Source organism: Pseudophryne corroboree, chromosome 6, assembly GCF_028390025.1.
Source record: "Pseudophryne corroboree isolate aPseCor3 chromosome 6, aPseCor3.hap2, whole genome shotgun sequence".
In the NCBI taxonomy this organism is placed as follows: Eukaryota; Metazoa; Chordata; class Amphibia; order Anura; family Myobatrachidae; genus Pseudophryne; species Pseudophryne corroboree.
In genome coordinates this window covers 143,886,171-143,910,802 of record NC_086449.1, presented here as the reverse complement: position 1 = coordinate 143,910,802, position 24,632 = coordinate 143,886,171, and the positions used below count along the sequence as shown (strand labels likewise).

The 24,632-nt window shown below is 44.4% G+C and overlaps 1 long non-coding RNA gene across 1 annotated transcript; it reads left to right on the top strand.

The window, feature by feature from the left end:
• The first annotated feature begins 1,241 nt into the window (after positions 1 to 1,241).
• Positions 1,242 to 24,375, top strand: LOC134935062 (uncharacterized). The gene is made up of 7 exons (XR_010179871.1): positions 1,242 to 1,381; positions 6,142 to 6,285; positions 10,144 to 10,287; positions 14,148 to 14,291; positions 18,152 to 18,295; positions 19,744 to 19,793; positions 22,519 to 24,375. It is a non-coding gene; the product is annotated as an uncharacterized LOC134935062 (long non-coding RNA).
• Positions 24,376 to 24,632: the final 257 nt, after the last annotated feature.

The window sequence follows — 24,632 nt, the reverse complement described above, 5'->3', positions numbered from 1 at the left end:
TCTCGCAGAGTCTGGGGAGGGATATAGAGGGAGGAGCCAGGTCACGCCTCCTTGTAAAGTCTTAAAGTGCCCATGTCTCCTGCGGATCCGTCTATATCCCATGGTTCTTTGAATGACCCCAACCTGATTCTCAAGACACCATTAGGGCCCTTGATGAAATGCTGTTGAGGTTTGCCCAAAGAGGTTACCCGATTAGGGAACTAGAGAAATCTAAGGAGGCAGTACTTTGTATACCTAGGGAGCAACTGTTAAGCCCCAGGGCCTGCCAGGATACTAAAACAGATAGATTACCATGGGTAAGTAGATTTACTACGTGCTCAAAGCGGACAGTTAGAAAAGCTAAACAACTGTGGCCTGTTATACAAACGGAGGTAGCTTATCAAATACTAGATTATTACCTAGCCACACTAGGGGTAATAATATAGGGGATCATGTGGTTCGTCTTGATGCTACTAACATGACTAGATCTGATCAAGCTCGTTTTCTTAGACCCAAGATGGGGTGCTATAGGTGTCTGGGATGTGCCACCTGCAATACCTTGCAGACTGGCACTACCTTTAATCATCCACAAACAGCCAAGAAAATACCCATTAGATATCGGCTTACATGTACCACTACTCACGTGATATATTTGCTTACATGCCCGTGTGGTCTTGCCTATGTGGGCAAGACCATACGACAATTTAGGGAAAGGATGGCACTCCATAGGAGTGCAATCAAAAAAGCGCTTGAGAAGGGATCCAGTGACCAGCCATTCGCTCGCCATTGCCTGTTGGCAAAACATGGGGTGGCCAGCATTCGAGCTATCCTTATTGACCATACCCCTATCATGTTGAGGGGTGGCAATAGGGATAAGCTACTTTTGCAAAAGGAGTCACGTTGGATTTTTAGATTGGGAACACTGTCCCCTGGTGGTCTCAATGAAAATTTGGGGTTACAGTGTTTTCTTTAACCCAATTAGGTGAGTACCTACTTGTTTAATTTTGCCTTTATGATGCACATATTCTTTACCTGGGAGGTAGCGCAACACTTGGATAATTTTGTGTCTCCATCATCAGGGTATTATACCGTTATAGAGAGGCTAACAATCTAGCTAGTTTGTGAGATAGTTCTTGCATATGATATATTTACACACTAATATAGTGATTGACAGGGGCTGTTACGATGTTCTCCCTGAGGGTGATATTTATGTACTTTAAATGTGCTGTTTAATGTCATATCTGTATGTTTTTTACAGGCTCTACAGAGATGTGGGAGCCTGTGATCTTGTTTCACTCGTTACCATGACAACCTCCCCGTCCCGCGGCGCACCGTGACGTCACAGCCCGGCGACGCGGAAGCGAGCAGCGTGTGCAGGCGGGCGGCAGCGCCGTGAGGACAGGTGAGTACAATTACTACACTGATGTCTTTGTTTGTGATGTATATAAATGTTTTGTATGTGGATCTTCACTGTTGTCTAGCCCTGAGGACGGGGAGTTTCCCCGAAACATATAGGCTAATAAAGGGACACTATTTTGCATCTTCTTACCAGCCTGCTTGAGTGCCGCCGATATTTCCAGCTTGTTTTAGTCATCATCTGACCTGGAGGGCACCGCAGCTAAGTAACTCATTGTAGTTTGGAGTGCCGGTACAACTGTTTTATCTATTATTGGATAGACACTTTGGAGTGACTTTCCCTATCATGGCACCCGGTTATTAGAAGTTTTCACTCAGGACTAAGATATCTGTTGTTGCTGTACTCACTGGCAGCTTTTTAAAGTCATATCACCGATTTAGGAGAGTATGTTGGCAGCCCCGACCTGACTTCAGCATTATTGAAAATTGCAAGTTTGTTTGATCATGGAAACTAACCCTGATATGGATGCCACACTTGAATTAGTGCACCAGGATGCACGTGAACATCTGAGCTTTTCAGATGCAGAGGCTAATGCCATTCTGGTGGATAGGAGATTGATGGATGAATCAGTATCCAATACTAATGAGCAGCTTTATCGACAATGGACTAAATTAAAGCAAAGGGAATGTGATTATACCTATCATGGTATAACATTATCTGACTACTACCGCAGTAATTTAATTCCCCGTGGCTTTAGGATTGCCAACTCGACGACGATAGGCCGCTACAATGCCCAATTTTGTCGTCGGTGGGTGGCTATTTTAAATAAATGCTCGATGGACCTTATCTTACTAGTGGTGGAGGAGTCTACCCGCGAATTGAATTTGGTAAAAGAGCAGATCCAAACCTTTGAGCAGCAGCACAAAGCTAACATGTGTGCTGATACACAGGCAGATTGGATGAATAAATTGAATGCCCAGATCGAAAAATATCGACAAGATCTTATACAATTTAAGAAGGACAAACTTACTAAAGTCCAAAGAGACTATGCACAAAGGCAGGTTTACCCTTGGTTGGGTAGTCCAAGACCCAATCAGCCTCAAAATTTATTTAGACGCCGACAGCAAAACTGGTGACGTAGGGACCAGCCAGGCATGTCATCTTCTGCCAGTGACTCTGATGCGACTTCAGCACCCTCGACATCAACGGAGAGAGCGATCCCTTTAGGGCAGCCAAAATCGGGTGCACGAACACATCTCAACCGCAATCCCACAAGCGGACGCGGCAGAGGACGAGGAGGTACCAACAAAATCAAAGGATCATACGAGCTAAGACCGCCACGTCCTTAAAAGAACTTGTATTTAATCTTTCATCAACTCCTCTTACTGATCAAGAATATGGACTTTTAGCCAAGGGACTTTCTTTTGTCCCTACAACAATCCCAGACCCATTGGAATGGAAAGCCGAAGTTTATCGCCTTAACAGGACTTTGAAGCGAAAGGAATATTTCAACTGTAGAGCTTCTTCGCAGACACCTCTGGAGGTGACCCCTACAGGAATACCTCTACAACTTTCGAAAATAGCCCCTAAATCTAAATTTGACCCCCCCGAGTCAGAACTCGTCCATTAGGACATTTGTTCGTATGGTGGAGAGGGAAGGCCTTCAGGCCATGAATGAGCCGGTGCATTTTAATCTTACCTGGGAAGAGCGCACCACCCTCAGGAACTTGTCAAGTAGAACTGACATTATAATCCGTAAAGCGGATAAGGGGGGTTCTATAGTTGTTCAAGATATTGGGGCTTATATAGCTGAGTGTAATCGGCAGTTGAGTGATTCCACTGTTTATTCATGTCTTAAGAAAGATCCTACTAAGGACTTTAAGAAAGAGTTGGATACTTATTTAAGGGAGTCTAGTGGTTTAGGTATCATACCACAAGAAGTTTGTACTGCCCTTATGGTAGACTTCCCGGTAGCACCTCTCTTTTACACCTTGCCTAAGGTGCATAAAACCTTGGTGAACCCCCCAGGCCGCCCAATTGTGTCGGCAAAAGGTTCACTTTATCAACCTATTGCGGTCTACCTGGACGCCTATCTTAATCCCTGTGTTCAGGCTTTGCCCTCCTTCCTAAAGGACACGTCGTCCCTCTTGTTGCAATTGCAGCGGTTGGGACCGGTACCCACTGATACGTTATTATGTAGTGCTGATGTTACCAGCCTCTACACCTGCATCCCACATGATGCAGGTGTGGAGGCGGTAAGAACACTTATTGAAGGCAACGTGACATATCAGGGCCCAGAGTTGTCTTTTTTCCTACATTTGTTGAGTTTGGTTTTGAAAAGAAATTATTTTGTATTTAATGGGGTCTTTTATTTACAGACGTCGGGGTGTGCGATGGGGTCCGCTGTGGCCCCATCGTACGCTAATGCGTTTATGTACCATCTTGAGAATACTATGTTCCACCTTGATCCTCTAGTCAGCCCCTATGTGGTTTATTACAGGCGCTATATTGATGATCTTATAGTGTGTTGGAGTGGCCCCAGGGAAGATCTTATACAGCTATGGGACCAACACAATGCGAAAGATCATGTGGTGAAATTTACGTATGTGATTGATGATAAACAAATTAACTATCTGGATGTTACTATTACCCTTAATTCCGGCCAACTCAGTACCTCCTTAATTGTTAAAGCCACAGATAGGAACACCTTTTTGAACTATCAAAGTTTTCACCCACTTGCTTTAAAGAAAGGACTGCCGTACTCGCAGTTTTTGCGGGTACGGCGAATTACGTCTGATCCTCAAGACACCATTAGGGCCGTTGATGAAATGCTGTTGAGGTTTGCCCAAAGAGGTTACCCGATTAGGGAACTAGAGAAATCTAAGGAGGCAGTACTTTGTATACCTAGGGAGCTACTGTTAAGCCCCAGGGCCTGCCAGGATACTAAAACAGATAGATTACCATGGGTAAGTAGATTTACTACGTGCTCAAAGCGGACAGTTAGAAAAGCTAAACAACTGTGGCCTATTATACAAACGGAGGTAGCTTATCAAATACTAGATTATTACCTAGCCACACTAGGGGTAATAATATAGGGGATCATGTGGTTCGTCTTGATGCTACTAACATGACTAGATCTGATCAAGCTCGTTTTCTTAGACCCAAGATGGGGTGCTATAGGTGTCTGGGATGTGCCACCTGCAATACCTTGCAGACTGGCACTACCTTTAATCATCCACAAACAGGCAAGAAAATACCCATTAGATATCGGCTTACATGTACCACTACTCACGTGATATATTTGCTTACATGCCCGTGTGGTCTTGCCTATGTGGGCAAGACCATACGACAATTTAGGGAAAGGATGGCACTCCATAGGAGTGCAATCAAAAAAGCGCTTGAGAAGGTATCCAGTGACCAGCCATTCGCTCGCCATTGCCTGTTGGCAAAACATGGGGTGGCCAGCATTCGAGCTATCCTTATTGACCATACCCCTATCATGTTGAGGGGTGGCAATAGGGATAAGCTACTTTTGCAAAAGGAGTCACATTGGATTTTTAGATTGGGAACACTGTCCCCTAGTGGTCTCAATGAAAATTTGGGGTTACAGTGTTTTCTTTAACCCAATTAGGTGAGTACCTACTTGTTTAATTTTGCCTTTATGTGTTAGGGTCTCCTGCTCTGTGCTGCCACGTCGTCATGGCAACCGGGAGACAAGTGCTAGCGGAGTAACGTGAGCGTAGCTGATACTCCGGTTCGGGTCTTTTGCTGTGCAGTGGTTACAGGCTCTGTGCACGGCAGGGGATCCGGTGCTGGTTTTTGTGCTCACAGTTTGTGAGGTCTGAGTGGGGCGTGGACAGCACCTGCTATATAAACCCTCTTCTCAGGTTAGGCAGATGCTGCTAAATCTTTGTTGGTTAGTCAGTTCCTGAAAGCTAGCTAGTACTGTGTAAACTTGTATTTGTTTGTTGCTTACTGCAAATAGGCCTTGGGATTTGGTATTACACTCTGCCAATCCAGACCTAGCAGTAAGACTGGAGTCAGTCGTTTAACCTGCTGGGGTTCTTTTGCTACTCTGTGAACCTAGCAAGTTTGCGGCTGTATTCTCAGACTTGCCTGCCAAAATCCTTTCTCACTGTGCAAGGTGTTCAGGTGTCAGTTTAGTGGCAGTAAGCTGAACCAGTGCACTGCAAGTGAGGACTAGGATTGTGGAGACTCTCCTTGTGTCTATTATTCCATCTCTGACCAAGGAGTTTACTGCCACACCCGTTGGTAACCCTTTAGGGTTTTGCTGTTGCCCTTAGCAACAGCATTTCGGGTTCTCTACGTATTAAATCACTACATTTCGCTTCTTTTCATCTGAGCATTCCTAATACTAGGGAGACACCCAGTTTCTTAGCCTTTGGGCTTCTCTGTTCACCTTGTGTTAATTTTGTTACCCTATCACCTTCTGTGTATGTAATGTCATATTCCCCAGTCTGTCTGTGAGTTAATTTGTTTTGCATCCCTCTCCGTTCAGACACCAGTACATTCCTGCTGGCACTGGTGTGCATAACATAATGATGCACATATTCTTTACCTGGGAGGTAGCGCAACACTGGGATAATTTTGTGTCTCCATCATCAGGGTATTATACCATCATAGAGAGGCTAACAATCTAGCTAGTTTGTGAGATAGTTCTTGCATATGATATATTTACACACTAATATAGTGATTGACAGGGGCTGTTACGATGTTCTCCCTGAGGGTGATATTTATGTATTTTAAATGTGCTGTTTAATGTCATATCTGTATGTTTTTTACAGGCTCTACAGAGATGTGGGAGCCTGCGATCTTGTTTCACTCGTTACCATGACAACCTCCCCGTCCCGCGGCGCACCGTGACGTCACAGCCCGGCGACGCGGAAGCGAGCAGCGTGTGCAGGCGGGCGGCAGCGCCGTGAGGACAGGTGAGTACAATTACTACACTGATGTCTTTGTTTGTGATGTATATAAATGTTTTGTATGTGGATCTTCACTGTTGTCTAGCCCTGAGGACGGGGAGTTTCCCCGAAACATGTAGGCTAATAAAGGGACACTATTTTGCATCTTCTTACCAGCCTGCTTGAGTGCCGCCGATATTTCCAGCTTGTTTTAGTCATCATCTGACCTGGAGGGCACCGCAGCTAAGTAACTCATTGTAGTTTGGAGTGCCGGTACAACTGTTTTATCTATTATTGGATAGACACTTTGGAGTGACTTTCCCTATCATGGCACCCGGTTATTAGAAGTTTTCACTCAGGACTAAGATATCTGTTGTTGCTGTACTCACTGGCAGCTTTTTAAAGTCATATCACCGATTTAGGAGAGTATGTTGGCAGCCCCGACCTGACTTCAGCATTATTGAAAATTGCAAGTTTGTTTGATCATGGAAACTAACCCTGATATGGATGCCACACTTGAATTAGTGCACCAGGATGCACGTGAACGTCTGAGCTTTTCAGATGCAGAGGCTAATGCCATTCTGGTGGATAGGAGATTGATGGATGAATCAGTATCCAATACTAATGAGCAGCTTTATCGACAATGGACTAAATTAAAGCAAAGGGAATGTGATTATACCTATCATGGTATAACATTATCTGACTACTACCGCAGTAATTTAATTCCCCGTGGCTTTAGGATTGCCAACTCGCCGACGATAGGCCGCTACAATGCCCAATTTTGTCGTCGGTGGGTGGCTATTTTAAATAAATGCTCGATGGACCTTATCTTACTAGTGGTGGAGGAGTCTACCCGCGAATTGAATTTGGTAAAAGAGCAGATCCAAACCTTTGAGCAGCAGCACAAAGCTAACGTGTGCTGATACACAGGCAGATTGGATGAATAAATTGAATGCCCAGATCGAAAAATATCGACAAGATCTTATACGATTTAAGAAGGACAAACTTACTAAAGTCCAAAGAGACTATGCACAAAGGCAGGTTTACCCTTGGTTGGGTAGTTCAAGACCCAATCAGCATCAAAATTTATTTAGACGCCGACAGCAAAACTGGTGACGTAGGGACCAGCCAGGCATGTCATCTTCTGCCAGTGACTCTGATGCGACCTCAGCACCCTCGACATCAACGGAGAGAGCGGTCCCTTTAGGGCAGCCAAAATCGGGTGCACGAACACATCCCAACCGCAATCCCACAAGCGGACGCGGCAAAGGACGAGGAGGTACCGACAAAATCAAAGGATCATACGAGCTAAGACCGCCACGTCCTTAAAAGAACTTGTATTTAATCTTTCATCAACTCCTCTTACTGATCAAGAATATGGACTTTTAGCCAAGGGACTTTCTTTTGTCCCTACAACAATCCCAGACCCATTGGAATGGAAAGCCGAAGTTTATCGCCTTAACAGGACTTTGAAGCGAAAGGAATATTTCAACTGTAGAGCTTCTTCGCAGACACCTCTGGAGGTGACCCCTACAGGAATACCTCTACAACTTTCGAAAATAGCCCCTAAATCTAAATTTGACCCCCCGAGTCAGAACTCGTCCATTAGGACATTTGTTCGTATGGTGGAGAGGGAAGGCCTTCAGGCCATGAATGAGCCGGTGCATTTTAATCTTACCTGGGAAGAGCGCACCACCCTCAGGAACTTGTCAAGTAGAACTGACATTATAATCCGTAAAGCGGATATGGGGGGTTCTATAGTTGTTCAAGATATTGGGCTTATATAGCTGAGTGTGATCGGCAGTTGAGTGATTCCACTGTTTATTCATGTCTTAAGAAAGATCCTACTAAGGACTTTAAGAAAGAGTTGGATACTTATTTAAGGGAGTCTAGTGGTTTAGGTATCATACCTCAAGAAGTTTGTACTGCCCTTATGGTAGACTTCCCGGTAGCACCTCTCTTTTACACCTTGCCTAAGGTGCATAAAACCTTGGTGAACCCCCCAGGCCGCCCAACTGTGTCGGCGAAAGGTTCACTTTATCAACCTATTGCGGTCTACCTGGACGCCTATCTTAATCCCTGTGTTCAGGCTTTGCCCTCTTTCCTAAAGGACACGTCGTCCCTCTTGTTGCAATTGCAGCGGTTGGGACCGGTACCCACTGATACGTTATTATGTAGTGCTGATGTTACCAGCCTCTACACCTGCATCCCACATGATGCAGGTGTGGAGGCGGTAAGAACACTTATTGAAGGCAACGTGACATATCAGGGCCCAGAGTTGTCTTTTTTCCTACATTTGTTGAGTTTGGTTTTGAAAAGAAATTATTTTGTATTTAATGGGGTCTTTTATTTACAGATGTCGGGGTGTGCGATGGGGTCCGCTGTGGCCCCATCGTACGCTAATGCGTTTATGTACCATCTTGAGAATACTATGTTCCACCTTGATCCTCTAGTCAGCCCCTATGTGGTTTATTACAGGCGCTATATTGATGATCTTATAGTGTGTTGGAGTGGCCCCAGGGAAGATCTTATACAGCTATGGGACCAACACAATGCGACAGATCATGTGGTGAAATTTACGTATGTGATTGATGATAAACAAATTAACTATCTGGATGTTACTATTACCCTTAATTCCGGCCAACTCAGTACCTCCTTATTTGTTAAAGCCACAGATAGGAACACCTTTTTGAACTATCAAAGTTTTCACCCACTTGCTTTAAAGAAAGGACTGCCGTACTCGCAGTTTTTGCGGGTACGGCGAATTACGTCTGATCCTCAAGACACCATTAGGGCCGTTGATGAAATGCTGTTGAGGTTTGCCCAAAGAGGTTACCCGATTAGGGAACTAGAGAAATCTAAGGAGGCAGTACTTTGTATACCTAGGGAGCTACTGATAAGCCCCAGGGCCTGCCAGGATACTAAAACAGATAGATTACCATGGGTAAGTAGATTTACTACATGCTCAAAGCGGACAGTTAGAAAAGCTAAACAACTGTGGCCTATTATACAAACGGAGGTAGCTTATCAAATACTAGATTATTACCTAGCCACACTAGGGGTAATAATATAGGGGATCATGTGGTTCGTCTTGATGCTACTAACATGACTAGATCTGATCAAGCTCGTTTTCTTAGACCCAAGATGGGGTGCTATAGGTGTCTGGGATGTGCCACCTGCAATACCTTGCAGACTGGCACTACCTTTAATCATCCACAAACAGGCAAGAAAATACCCATTAGATATCGGCTTACATGTACCACTACTCACGTGATACATTTGCTTACATGCCCGTGTAGTCTTGCCTATGTGGGCAAGACCATACGACAATTTAGGGAAAGGATGGCACTCCATAGGAGTGCAATCAAAAAAGCGCTTGAGAAGGGATCCAGTGACCAGCCATTCGCTCGCCATTGCCTGTTGGCAAAACATGGGGTGGCCAGCATTCGAGCTATCCTTATTGACCATACCCCTATCATGTTGAGGGGTGGCAATAGGGATAAGCTACTTTTGCAAAAGGAGTCACGTTGGATTTTTAGATTGGGAACACTGTCCCCTGGTGGTCTCAATGAAAATTTGGGGTTACAGTGTTTTCTTTAACCCAATTAGGTGAGTACCTACTTGTTTAATTTTGCCTTTATGATGCACATATTCTTTACCTGGGAGGTAGCGCAACACTGGGATAATTTTGTGTCTCCATCATCAGGGTATTATACCATCATAGAGAGGCTAACAATCTAGCTAGTTTGTGAGATAGTTCTTGCATATGATATATTTACACACTAATATAGTGATTGACAGGGGCTGTTACGATGTTCTCCCTGAGGGTGATATTTATGTATTTTAAATGTGCTGTTTAATGTCATATCTGTATGTTTTTTACAGGCTCTACAGAGATGTGGGAGCCTGCGATCTTGTTTCACTCGTTACCATGACAACCTCCCCGTCCCGCGGCGCACCGTGACGTCACAGCCCGGCGACGCGGAAGCGAGCAGCGTGTGCAGGCGGGCGGCAGCGCCGTGAGGACAGGTGAGTACAATTACTACACTGATGTCTTTGTTTGTGATGTATATAAATGTTTTGTATGTGGATCTTCACTGTTGTCTAGCCCTGAGGACGGGGAGTTTCCCCGAAACATGTAGGCTAATAAAGGGACACTATTTTGCATCTTCTTACCAGCCTGCTTGAGTGCCGCCGATATTTCCAGCTTGTTTTAGTCATCATCTGACCTGGAGGGCACCGCAGCTAAGTAACTCATTGTAGTTTGGAGTGCCGGTACAACTGTTTTATCTATTATTGGATAGACACTTTGGAGTGACTTTCCCTATCATGGCACCCGGTTATTAGAAGTTTTCACTCAGGACTAAGATATCTGTTGTTGCTGTACTCACTGGCAGCTTTTTAAAGTCATATCACCGATTTAGGAGAGTATGTTGGCAGCCCCGACCTGACTTCAGCATTATTGAAAATTGCAAGTTTGTTTGATCATGGAAACTAACCCTGATATGGATGCCACACTTGAATTAGTGCACCAGGATGCACGTGAACGTCTGAGCTTTTCAGATGCAGAGGCTAATGCCATTCTGGTGGATAGGAGATTGATGGATGAATCAGTATCCAATACTAATGAGCAGCTTTATCGACAATGGACTAAATTAAAGCAAAGGGAATGTGATTATACCTATCATGGTATAACATTATCTGACTACTACCGCAGTAATTTAATTCCCCGTGGCTTTAGGATTGCCAACTCGCCGACGATAGGCCGCTACAATGCCCAATTTTGTCGTCGGTGGGTGGCTATTTTAAATAAATGCTCGATGGACCTTATCTTACTAGTGGTGGAGGAGTCTACCCGCGAATTGAATTTGGTAAAAGAGCAGATCCAAACCTTTGAGCAGCAGCACAAAGCTAACATGTGTGCTGATACACAGGCAGATTGGATGAATAAATTGAATGCCCAGATCGAAAAATATCGACAAGATCTTATACGATTTAAGAAGGACAAACTTACTAAAGTCCAAAGAGACTATGCACAAAGGCAGGTTTACCCTTGGTTGGGTAGTTCAAGACCCAATCAGCATCAAAATTTATTTAGACGCCGACAGCAAAACTGGTGACGTAGGGACCAGCCAGGCATGTCATCTTCTGCCAGTGACTCTGATGCGACCTCAGCACCCTCGACATCAACGGAGAGAGCGGTCCCTTTAGGGCAGCCAAAATCGGGTGCACGAACACATCCCAACCGCAATCCCACAAGCGGACGCGGCAGAGGACGAGGAGGTACCAACAAAATCAAAGGATCATACGAGCTAAGACCGCCACGTCCTTAAAAGAACTTGTATTTAATCTTTCATCAACTCCTCTTACTGATCAAGAATATGGACTTTTAGCCAAGGGACTTTCTTTTGTCCCTACAACAATCCCAGACCCATTGGAATGGAAAGCCGAAGTTTATCGCCTTAGCAGGACTTTGAAGCGAAAGGAATATTTCAACTGTAGAGCTTCTTCGCAGACACCTCTGGAGGTGACCCCTACAGGAATACCTCTACAACTTTCGAAAATAGCCCCTAAATCTAAATTTGACCCCCCGAGTCAGAACTCGTCCATTAGGACATTTGTTCGTATGGTGGAGAGGGAAGGCCTTCAGGCCATGAATGAGCCGGTGCATTTTAATCTTACCTGGGAAGAGCGCACCACCCTCAGGAACTTGTCAAGTAGAACTGACATTATAATCCGTAAAGCGGATAAGGGGGGTTCTATAGTTGTTCAAGATATTGGGCTTATATAGCTGAGTGTGATCGGCAGTTGAGTGATTCCACTGTTTATTCATGTCTTAAGAAAGATCCTACTAAGGACTTTAAGAAAGAGTTGGATACTTATTTAAGGGAGTCTAGTGGTTTAGGTATCATACCACAAGAAGTTTGTACTGCCCTTATGGTAGACTTCCCGGTAGCACCTCTCTTTTACACCTTGCCTAAGGTGCATAAAACCTTGGTGAACCCCCCAGGCCGCCCAACTGTGTCGGCGAAAGGTTCACTTTATCAACCTATTGCGGTCTACCTGGACGCCTATCTTAATCCCTGTGTTCAGGCTTTGCCCTTCTTCCTAAAGGACACGTCGTCCCTCTTGTTGCAATTGCAGCGGTTGGGACCGGTACCCACTGATACGTTATTATGTAGTGCTGATGTTACCAGCCTCTACACCTGCATCCCACATGATGCAGGTGTGGAGGCGGTAAGAACACTTATTGAAGGCAACGTGACATATCAGGGCCCAGAGTTGTCTTTTTTCCTACATTTGTTGAGTTTGGTTTTGAAAAGAAATTATTTTGTATTTAATAGGGTCTTTTATTTACAGACGTCGGGGTGTGCGATGGGGTCCGCTGTGGCCCCATCGTACGCTAATGCGTTTATGTACCATCTTGAGAATACTATGTTCCACCTTGATCCTCTAGTCAGCCCCTATGTGGTTTATTACAGGCGCTATATTGATGATCTTATAGTGTGTTGGAGTGGCCCCAGGGAAGATCTTATACAGCTATGGGACCAACACAATGCGACAGATCATGTGGTGAAATTTACGTATGTGATTGATGATAAACAAATTAACTATCTGGATGTTACTATTACCCTTAATTCCGGCCAACTCAGTACCTCCTTATTTGTTAAAGCCACAGATAGGAACACCTTTTTGAACTATCAAAGTTTTCACCCACTTGCTTTAAAGAAAGGACTGCCGTACTCGCAGTTTTTGCGGGTACGGCGAATTACGTCTGATCCTCAAGACACCATTAGGGCCGTTGATGAAATGCTGTTGAGGTTTGCCCAAAGAGGTTACCCGATTAGGGAACTAGAGAAATCTAAGGAGGCAGTACTTTGTATACCTAGGGAGCTACTGATAAGCCCCAGGGCCTGCCAGGATACTAAAACAGATAGATTACCATGGGTAAGTAGATTTACTACGTGCTCAAAGCGGACAGTTAGAAAAGCTAAACAACTGTGGCCTATTATACAAACGGAGGTAGCTTATCAAATACTAGATTATTACCTAGCCACACTAGGGGTAATAATATAGGGGATCATGTGGTTCGTCTTGATGCTACTAACATGACTAGATCTGATCAAGCTCGTTTTCTTAGACCCAAGATGGGGTGCTATAGGTGTCTGGGATGTGCCACCTGCAATACCTTGCAGACTGGCACTACCTTTAATCATCCACAAACAGGCAAGAAAATACCCATTAGATATCGGCTTACATATACCACTACTCACGTGATACATTTGCTTACATGCCCGTGTGGTCTTGCCTATGTGGGCAAGACCATACGACAATTTAGGGAAAGGATGGCACTCCATAGGAGTGCAATCAAAAAAGCGCTTGAGAAGGGATCCAGTGACCAGCCATTCGCTCGCCATTGCCTGTTGGCAAAACATGGGGTGGCCAGCATTCGAGCTATCCTTATTGACCATACCCCTATCATGTTGAGGGGTGGCAATAGGGATAAGCTACTTTTGCAAAAGGAGTCACGTTGGATTTTTAGATTGGGAACACTGTCCCCTGGTGGTCTCAATGAAAATTTGGGGTTACAGTGTTTTCTTTAACCCAATTAGGTGAGTACCTACTTGTTTAATTTTGCCTTTATGATGCACATATTCTTTACCTGGGAGGTAGCGCAACACTGGGATAATTTTGTGTCTCCATCATCAGGGTATTATACCATCATAGAGAGGCTAACAATCTAGCTAGTTTGTGAGATAGTTCTTGCATATGATATATTTACACACTAATATAGTGATTGACAGGGGCTGTTACGATGTTCTCCCTGAGGGTGATATTTATGTATTTTAAATGTGCTGTTTAATGTCATATCTGTATGTTTTTTACAGGCTCTACAGAGATGTGGGAGCCTGCGATCTTGTTTCACTCGTTACCATGACAACCTCCCCGTCCCGCGGCGCACCGTGACGTCACAGCCCGGCGACGCGGAAGCGAGCAGCGTGTGCAGGCGGGCGGCAGCGCCGTGAGGACAGGTGAGTACAATTACTACACTGATGTCTTTGTTTGTGATGTATATAAATGTTTTGTATGTGGATCTTCACTGTTGTCTAGCCCTGAGGACGGGGAGTTTCCCCGAAACATGTAGGCTAATAAAGGGACACTATTTTGCATCTTCTTACCAGCCTGCTTGAGTGCCGCCGATATTTCCAGCTTGTTTTAGTCATCATCTGACCTGGAGGGCACCGCAGCTAAGTAACTCATTGTAGTTTGGAGTGCCGGTACAACTGTTTTATCTATTATTGGATAGACACTTTGGAGTGACTTTCCCTATCATGGCACCCGGTTATTAGAAGTTTTCACTCAGGACTAAGATATCTGTTGTTGCTGTACTCACTGGCAGCTTTTTAAAGTCATATCACCGATTTAGGAGAGTATGTTGGCAGCCCCGACCTGACTTCAGCATTATTGAAAATTGCAAGTTTGTTTGATCATGGAAACTAACCCTGATATGGATGCCACACTTGAATTAGTGCACCAGGATGCACGTGAACGTCTGAGCTTTTCAGATGCAGAGGCTAATGCCATTCTGGTGGATAGGAGATTGATGGATGAATCAGTATCCAATACGAATGAGCAGCTTTATCGACAATGGACTAAATTAAAGCAAAGGGAATGTGATTATACCTATCATGGTATAACATTATCTGACTACTACCGCAGTAATTTAATTCCCCGTGGCTTTAGGATTGCCAACTCGCCGACGATAGGCCGCTACAATGCCCAATTTTGTCGTCGGTGGGTGGCTATTTTAAATAAATGCTCGATGGACCTTATCTTACTAGTGGTGGAGGAGTCTACCCGCGAATTGAATTTGGTAAAAGAGCAGATCCAAACCTTTGAGCAGCAGCACAAAGCTAACATGTGTGCTGATACACAGGCAGATTGGATGAATAAATTGAATGCCCAGATCGAAAAATATCGACAAGATCTTATACGATTTAAGAAGGACAAACTTACTAAAGTCCAAAGAGACTATGCACAAAGGCAGGTTTACCCTTGGTTGGGTAGTTCAAGACCCAATCAGCATCAAAATTTATTTAGACGCCGACAGCAAAACTGGTGACGTAGGGACCAGCCAGGCATGTCATCTTCTGCCAGTGACTCTGATGCGACCTCAGCACCCTCGACATCAACGGAGAGAGCGGTCCCTTTAGGGCAGCCAAAATCGGGTGCACGAACACATCCCAACCGCAATCCCACAAGCGGACGCGGCAGAGGACGAGGAGGTACCAACAAAATCAAAGGATCATACGAGCTAAGACCGCCACGTCCTTAAAAGAACTTGTATTTAATCTTTCATCAACTCCTCTTACTGATCAAGAATATGGACTTTTAGCCAAGGGACTTTCTTTTGTCCCTACAACAATCCCAGACCCATTGGAATGGAAAGCCGAAGTTTATCGCCTTAGCAGGACTTTGAAGCGAAAGGAATATTTCAACTGTAGAGCTTCTTCGCAGACACCTCTGGAGGTGACCCCTACAGGAATACCTCTACAACTTTCGAAAATAGCCCCTAAATCTAAATTTGACCCCCCGAGTCAGAACTCGTCCATTAGGACATTTGTTCGTATGGTGGAGAGGGAAGGCCTTCAGGCCATGAATGAGCCGGTGCATTTTAATCTTACCTGGGAAGAGCGCACCACCCTCAGGAACTTGTCAAGTAGAACTGACATTATAATCCGTAAAGCGGATAAGGGGGGTTCTATAGTTGTTCAAGATATTGGGCTTATATAGCTGAGTGTGATCGGCAGTTGAGTGATTCCACTGTTTATTCATGTCTTAAGAAAGATCCTACTAAGGACTTTAAGAAAGAGTTGGATACTTATTTAAGGGAGTCTAGTGGTTTAGGTATCATACCACAAGAAGTTTGTACTGCCCTTATGGTAGACTTCCCGGTAGCACCTCTCTTTTACACCTTGCCTAAGGTGCATAAAACCTTGGTGAACCCCCCAGGCCGCCCAACTGTGTCGGCGAAAGGTTCACTTTATCAACCTATTGCGGTCTACCTGGACGCCTATCTTAATCCCTGTGTTCAGGCTTTGCCCTCCTTCCTAAAGGACACGTCGTCCCTCTTGTTGCAATTGCAGCGGTTGGGACCGGTACCCACTGATACGTTATTATGTAGTGCTGATGTTACCAGCCTCTACACCTGCATCCCACATGATGCAGGTGTGGAGGCGGTAAGAACACTTATTGAAGGCAACGTGACATATCAGGGCCCAGAGTTGTCTTTTTTCCTACATTTGTTGAGTTTGGTTTTGAAAAGAAATTATTTTGTATTTAATAGGGTCTTTTATTTACAGACGTCGGGGTGTGCGATGGGGTCCGCTGTGGCCCCATCGTACGCTAATGCGTTTATGTACCATCTTGAGAATACTATGTTCCACCTTGATCCTCTAGTCAGCCCCTATGTGGTTTATTACAGGCGCTATATTGATGATCTTATAGTGTGTTGGAGTGGCCCCAGGGAAGATCTTATACAGCTATGGGACCAACACAATGCGACAGATCATGTGGTGAAATTTACGTATGTGATTGATGATAAACAAATTAACTATCTGGATGTTACTATTACCCTTAATTCCGGCCAACTCAGTACCTCCTTATTTGTTAAAGCCACAGATAGGAACACCTTTTTGAACTATCAAAGTTTTCACCCACTTGCTTTAAAGAAAGGACTGCCGTACTCACAGTTTTTGCGGGTACGGCGAATTACGTCTGATCCTCAAGACACCATTAGGGCCGTTGATGAAATGCTGTTGAGGTTTGCCCAAAGAGGTTACCCGATTAGGGAACTAGAGAAATCTAAGGAGGCAGTACTTTGTATACCTAGGGAGCTACTGATAAGCCCCAGGGCCTGCCAGGATACTAAAACAGATAGATTACCATGGGTAAGTAGATTTACTACGTGCTCAAAGCGGACAGTTAGAAAAGCTAAACAACTGTGGCCTATTATACAAACGGAGGTAGCTTATCAAATACTAGATTATTACCTAGCCACACTAGGGGTAATAATATAGGGGATCATGTGGTTCGTCTTGATGCTACTAACATGACTAGATCTGATCAAGCTCGTTTTCTTAGACCCAAGATGGGGTGCTATAGGTGTCTGGGATGTGCCACCTGCAATACCTTGCAGACTGGCACTACCTTTAATCATCCACAAACAGGCAAGAAAATACCCATTAGATATCGGCTTACATGTACCACTACTCACGTGATACATTTGCTTACATGCCCGTGTGGTCTTGCCTATGTGGGCAAGACCATACGACAATTTAGGGAAAGGATGGCACTCCATAGGAGTGCAATCAAAAAAGCGCTTGAGAAGGGATCCAGTGACCAGCCATTCGCTCGCCATTGCCTGTTGGCAAAACATGGGGTGGCCAGCATTCGAGCTATCCTTATTGACCATACCCCTATCATGTTGAGGGGTGGCAATAGGGATAAGCTACTTTTGCAAAAGGAGTCACGTTGGATTTTTAGATTGGGAACACTGTCCCCTGGTGGTCTCAATGAAAATTTGGGGTTACAGTGTTTTCTTTAACCCAATTAGGTGAGTACCTACTTGTTTAATTTTGCCTTTATGATGCACATATTCTTTACCTGGGAGGTAGCGCAACACTGGTATAATTTTGTGTCTCCATCATCAGGGTATTATACCGTTATAGAGAGGCTAACAATCTAGCTAGTTTGTGAGATAGTTCTTGCATATGATATATTTACACACTAATATAGTGATTGACAGGGGCTGTTACGATGTTCTCCCTGAGGGTGATATTTATGTATTTTAAATGTGCTGCTTAATGTCATATCTGTATGTTTTCTACAGGTTCTACAGAGATGTGGGAGCCTGCGATCTTGTTTCACTCGTTACCATGACAACCTCCCCGTCCCGCGGCGCACCGTGACGTCACAGCCCGGCGACGCGGAAGCGAGCAGCGTGTGCAGGCGGGCGGCAGCGCCGTGAGGACAGGTGAGTACAATTACTACACTGATGTCTTTGTTTGTGATGTATATAAATGTTTTGTATGTGGATCTTCACTGTTGTTTAGCCCTGAGGACGGGGAGTTTCCCCGAAACATGTAGGCTAATAAAGGGACACTATTTTGCATCTTCTTACCAGCCTGCTTGAGTGCCGCCGATATTTCCAGCTTGTTTTAGTCATCATCTGACCTGGAGGGCACCGCAGCTAAGTAACTCATTGTAGTTTGGAGTGCCGGTACAAATGTTTTATATATATATATATATATATGTATGTGTGTATATATATATATATATATATATATATATATACACAACGAGTTGGTGCGGCACTCCAATAAACCAGTCGTGAAACCTCCGTAAATATCAACGTTTCAATGCCGTTTATTAGATAGGCATTTTCATCAGGATACAAAGAAAACATAAAAACATCCTACCTTATATAGCAGATATCACCCTGTGAGGCGCAAACTGCCGCAACGGGACTGCCCACCCGGCGGAGGCGCCTGAAAGATAACGTAATGGCGTCCTGTAAGAGGAAGCCAAGCGTCGTGTGAGAAACCGTCACCATGACAACAGATAATAATGAATTTGCCAGCACCCAAGCGCAGGCGCAATGCGATTACTGACATACAAAACGATACAGATAGCTAAATAACAATGTATCAAAGAGTAGCATATTACAAAAAATAGATCAATGCCTAGATATTAACAGCAATGGACTCATGATCACACAAGCACTGAAAATTGCCACCAAAAATACAACTTTGGCAATTTTCAGTGCTTGTGTGATCATGAGTCCATTGCTGTTAATATCTAGGCATTGATCTATTTTTTGTAATATGCTACTCTTTGATACATTGTTATTTAGCTATCTGTATCGTTTTGTATGTCAGTAATCGCATTGCGCCTGCGCTTGGGTGCTGGCAAATTCGTTATTATCTGTTGTCATGGTGACGGTTTCTCACACGACGCTTGGCTTCCTCTTACAGGACGCCATTACGTCATCTTTCAGGCGCCTCCGCCGGGTGGGCAGTCCCGTTGCGGCAGTTTGCGCCTCACAGGGTGATATCTGCTATATATAAGGTAGGATGTTTTTATGTTTTCTTTGTATCCTGATGAAAATGCCTATCTAATAAACGGCATTGAAACGTTGATATTTACGGAGGTTTCACGACTGGTTTATTGGAGTGCCGCACCAACTCGTTGTGCATACATTTTCTTGTGAGGGCACCCAGTCCTATATTCGTTTTCAGTGGCTGTGCCGGACCCCCATCTGTCGTCTATATATATATATATATATATATATATATAAATCTATCTCTTTCTTACGGCCCACACAAGACTTTGACCCCGATAATTCGGCCCATTTGGGATTTTGAGTTTGACATGGCTGCTCTTGAGGGACACCAATACTCTTCTTTTTTTTTTTTATTGTAGGGGACATGAGATCTGAAGGGGAGAACTTAATAGTTTTTTTTTACATGTCGGTAAGTAATGGGTGCCCGGCAGAGCTATCCAATTGCTTTGTAGATCAGGCGCGAGTGCTGCATTCACCCATTTATTCTGCTTGCACACTCCTTAGGTGGCGCGCAAAAAAGTTGTGCTTTTCGGAGGCCAAACTGCAGTTTCAGCAGCAAGCCCAATAATTTAGACGGATTTAGCTTCTGTACCCGGTAAACCTAGTGCATTTAGGCACGTCAAGTTCAATAAGTATTGGGTGCCCACGGTGCTTGGGTCCATCGGAAAAGCAATTTAAAAGCCCCGTTGGCTGCCCATTATTTACAGGTATCCAATAAAAAACAACTGAATACACCCCAAAGAGCCAGCTAACATGATTGCATATGAAAGTATGAGTAAGTATACATGGATCAGATCTGCGCTACCATAGAAACATAGAATTTGGCAGCAGTTAAGAACCACTGTGCCCATACACAGGCACACAGTTACACACCAGGGTTATTTTTTGTTGGGAAAAACATTGGTAGTGGCCAGCACTACCACTCCTGGCACTAATTGGTTAGATATAATAGTGATATAGGCAAAAAAGGAGATTGACTCATCACAAAATCTCTTACCACAAGGCCTATAATCTTGAAGTTTAGCAGTTAGCTTCTCCTTAGGTTCCAGGTGCTTGCTAAGAACCGGTTTTACAAATGTCACTGTCCATCCACAGAAATCACCAAAAATGTATGTGTGTATGTATGTATGTAAGTATGTATGTATGTATATGTATGTGTATATGTATGTTCCAGCATAACTCCGGAATGCCTGCAGCAATTTACACCAAACTTGGTACACATATGATTTACAATCTGGGAACAAACACTGTGGGGGTAAGACACCCCTAGCGAGGGGGAAAGGGCAGCAGCACAGAGTATATCAGGAGACAGCATAACTCCGGAATGTCTGGACCAATTTACACCACACTTGGTACACATATGATTTACAATCTTGGAACAAACACTGTGGGCGTAAGACACCCCTATCACCCCTAGGGGTGGGCCAGCAGCACACACTATATTTTAGGACATGCATGATATGTCAGTGACTACAGGGCTGTATGTGACAGTGGCAGTGACATGATGTGAGGAGGGGAATGGAGGTAGCAGGAAGCCACACGCTGAGAATTATATAGTGGGAGGAGCAGGGTCCCCAGCAGCACAGAGTATATTAGGCGATGCATGATATGTCAGGCAGGACAGGGCTGCATGTGATAGGGGCAGTGACATGATGTGAGGAGGGGAATGGAGGTAGCAGGAAGCCACACGCTGAGAATTATATAGTGGGAGGAGCAAGGTCCCCAGCAGCACAGAGTATATTAGGCGATGCATGATATGTCAGTGAGGACAGGGCTGCATGTGATAGGGGCAGTGACATGATGTGAGGAGGGGAATGGAGGTAGCACGAACCCACACACTGAGAGTTATATAGTGGAAGTAGCAGGGTCCCCCAGCAGCACAGAGTATATCAGGAGATACATAATGTGCTGTGCTATATAAGAAACTGTAAATAAATTGATCATTTCACAGGGGCACTGACATGATGTGAGGAGGGGAATGGAGGCAACAAGAAGCTACAGACTGAGAGTTGTATAGTGGGAAGAGCAGGGTCCCTAGGGGACCAAAAAGGGGTTCGGCCACTACACAAAGTGGGTCAGGGAAGCAAGATATGCCTATATACTAGATCTCCAACCAACGTAAATTAACGAACAACTATAATTCTTATTTACCATCATCATGCCATAGTGAAGCATGGGTATTCAGCTAGTATATATATAATACTACACCGTAGCTGCACGTAATCTAGCGGTCTGCTTAAAACCCCAGAATGGCAAGCACAAAAGCAAGGATACAGATGTGTAATTTAAAACACAAGTTAGAAATACCAATAGCGCGCACAGCTGCTAGAGGTGCAGTCATTCTAAAAGAGGCTTTTCCCACCTCCACCACAATTCATGTACAGACAATACGTAAAATACTGCTGTACATCACTGTGGCTTAATTTACAACGCAATTCCTCCTGTTTCGTATACTGTTCCTCCATTTGTAATATCCGAAAAAGACTGGCAGTCGTATGGCTATCGTCAGTTCTTAAAAGCATGTTTCTCCAGTATTCCTCCCGGCTGCAGCACGGGGATCCTTTGGTCTCAGGACTCTTTCACACACTGGATCAGTCCAAGCATACCACCATCTGCAAAAAGGGGTCTGTCCAGGGGCACCCATGCGTTCCGACCCTCCCCGGGTCTTGCTCAAGGTTAGCCAGTTCTCTAGCTAATTTTTGGTGGGAGCCAATTAACCTACAAGTATATTTTTGGAGTGTGGGAGGAAACCGGAGTAGGAAACCCACGCAAGCATGGAGAGACTATACAAACACCACACCGTAACCAGCTATTAGTAATTTTGCTAACACTTTTACCCTAACTGAAGCTATGGGGATGCTGTAAACAGACAATTTTCCTGGGGCTTCTTTAGTTCTTGTTACAGTCCCATCCAATATCCTGGGGAATGTGAGCGAGAGGACCAATCATTAGCAGCAATCAGAAAATTGCAATTTGTGATAGGTCCTTTCAGCAATGTCCTCTGTCTGCTACAATAGTAAAGTGGGTAATGTAAATAATATTTCCCAGGAAGAATTACAGCATGAAGCAAATAAGTTTGTGTGTGTTTAACAATCTAGAATACTGACACATATCTCCCAACTTTACCATTGCAGGTTGTCCAGAATTTGTGTCCTGGTTACAGTCTCAATCAGGCAGTGACCCACTGTCCACAGAAAGACTACTATGGGATATGACCGCCAGGTGTGTGGGGAGTACCCGCAGATCCATACACCTGCTCTCCAACTGAGAGGAAAAGTATTTGGAAAACTGGTTAGCAATCTCTTCTGACAATGTACATGGGTACAGTAATACAGTTTACTGGCATTTCCACTGATTTAAACACTGTCAGAAAGGTTGATCTTAGGCCACTATTGGTGTAATGGTTAGCATTACTGCCTCACAGCACTGAGGTCATGGGTTTGATTCCCACCAGGCCCTTTCTGGTTTCCTCCTACAATCCCAAAAAATACTGGCAGGTTAATTGGCTCCCAACAAAATTAACCCTAGCGAGAATGTGTCGTTGTGTACATGTGATAGGGAATATAGATTGTAAGCTCCACTGAGGCAGGGATTAATGTGAATGGCCAAATATTCTCTGTAAAGCGCTGCGGAATATGTGTGCGCTATATACATAACTGGTAATAAATAAAATAAATTATAAAAAGGAAATGAGTAAGGAAATATTAATCCAATGTCTATACTAGTGGTTCCCAAACTTTTTTGAGTAACTGCGCCCTAGAGTATCAGAATTTTTCTCACGGCACCCCTAGGCCACAAGTTTCCTATTGAAAAATTCAGAAAAAAATATATTGAATTAAGTAAATTGTGTTTTTATATCATCCTTAAGGGGGTACACACGGATCCAAAAAGGGGGCGTGGCCTCGATCGTGATGGGCGTGGCCACACTCGAGTGGGCGTGACCTCCCCAAATGGTCCGGTTTTTTCATTTTGGGGGCGTGCCCAACGCTCTCCCAGCAGCTGGGCAGCCTCCGCTCCCCTCCTAGCTCTGAATACATGCCGTGCGCGTGCGCACAGCATGTATTCAGTGATCACCGGCTGCTTTGCAGAGCAGAGCAGCGGGTGATCAAAGCCTCCCCTAACTGCCCCCCCCACCCGCGGGACACTGCTGCCCGCGGGTGGGACAGCGGGACAGGGTCCAAATAGCGTGACTGTCCCGCTGAAAGCGGGACAGTTGGGAGGTATGCATCTCTTGGTGTGTACCCCCCTTTAGGGTCAGTTATGTGGTGAGGGACAGGATTCACTTTGTCCACAAACTTTATGATTGGAAGTCACAAGCACTGGTTTTGTCTATTACATTGACCGTAAATAATTTGAATTGGTCCTAGAACACCAATCAAAGGCACCCCTGCAAGTACTCCGAGGCAGGGACGTGAGGTGAACTAAATAGCTCAGGAGGCACTGGCTAGCACCAGAGCCAGGTTTACATGCAATATATGAGCCAAATCGTAAATCTGGTCATGATACACAGGTGCAGCAGTATGAACTCCTGGAAATCTGGTGAGTTTTGATCAGAGATGTGTGGAAAGGATACACAGGTGAGGCACTGCCTCACCTGCCATAGACTTTTTACTCTAGAGGTTTGGCTATAAAAATTATTAGAATAATGCAAAGAAGATATTTCAAACATATTCTTTGTATTTTTCATATTCTTTACGCAATCAAAACTCTGGTACAAATATTAGTATGACAGGAAAGGGTCTGCCTCACCCCACCGCACGTCACTGCTCCGAAGCACCCCAGGGTGCCTAGGCACACAGTTTGAGAACCACTGGTCTATACATATGATATGGGAGTGGCGGATTGTACCATGTGAAAGGGGACAGCCTTGAAACCATTAACTAATATTGAGGCTGATCGGTTAAAATAAAGGTATGCTTCATCTCTCTAAAAGGGCTGCTTATACATTTTATACTCTTTTATGTTTTGGACGGTATCTATAATAACACGCAAGAGACTTACCATACATAAATAATATAAAAAAATAAATGATACAGTATAAAAAGTTGTCTACTTTTTCCTTTTGCGGCAACTCACTGCTGACCCCTAATCATATAAATCTTGTTTTGTAGAACTTCCTTGGGAAACGGGAAGTAATGTTGCATTTATTAGAACTGTGAAGATTTGGAACTCTCCCATCCTAACAAATTGCTGATCATTAGTAATACTTTGTCCAGTTGACCACTCTGAGCAGCGCACTAGAACATGC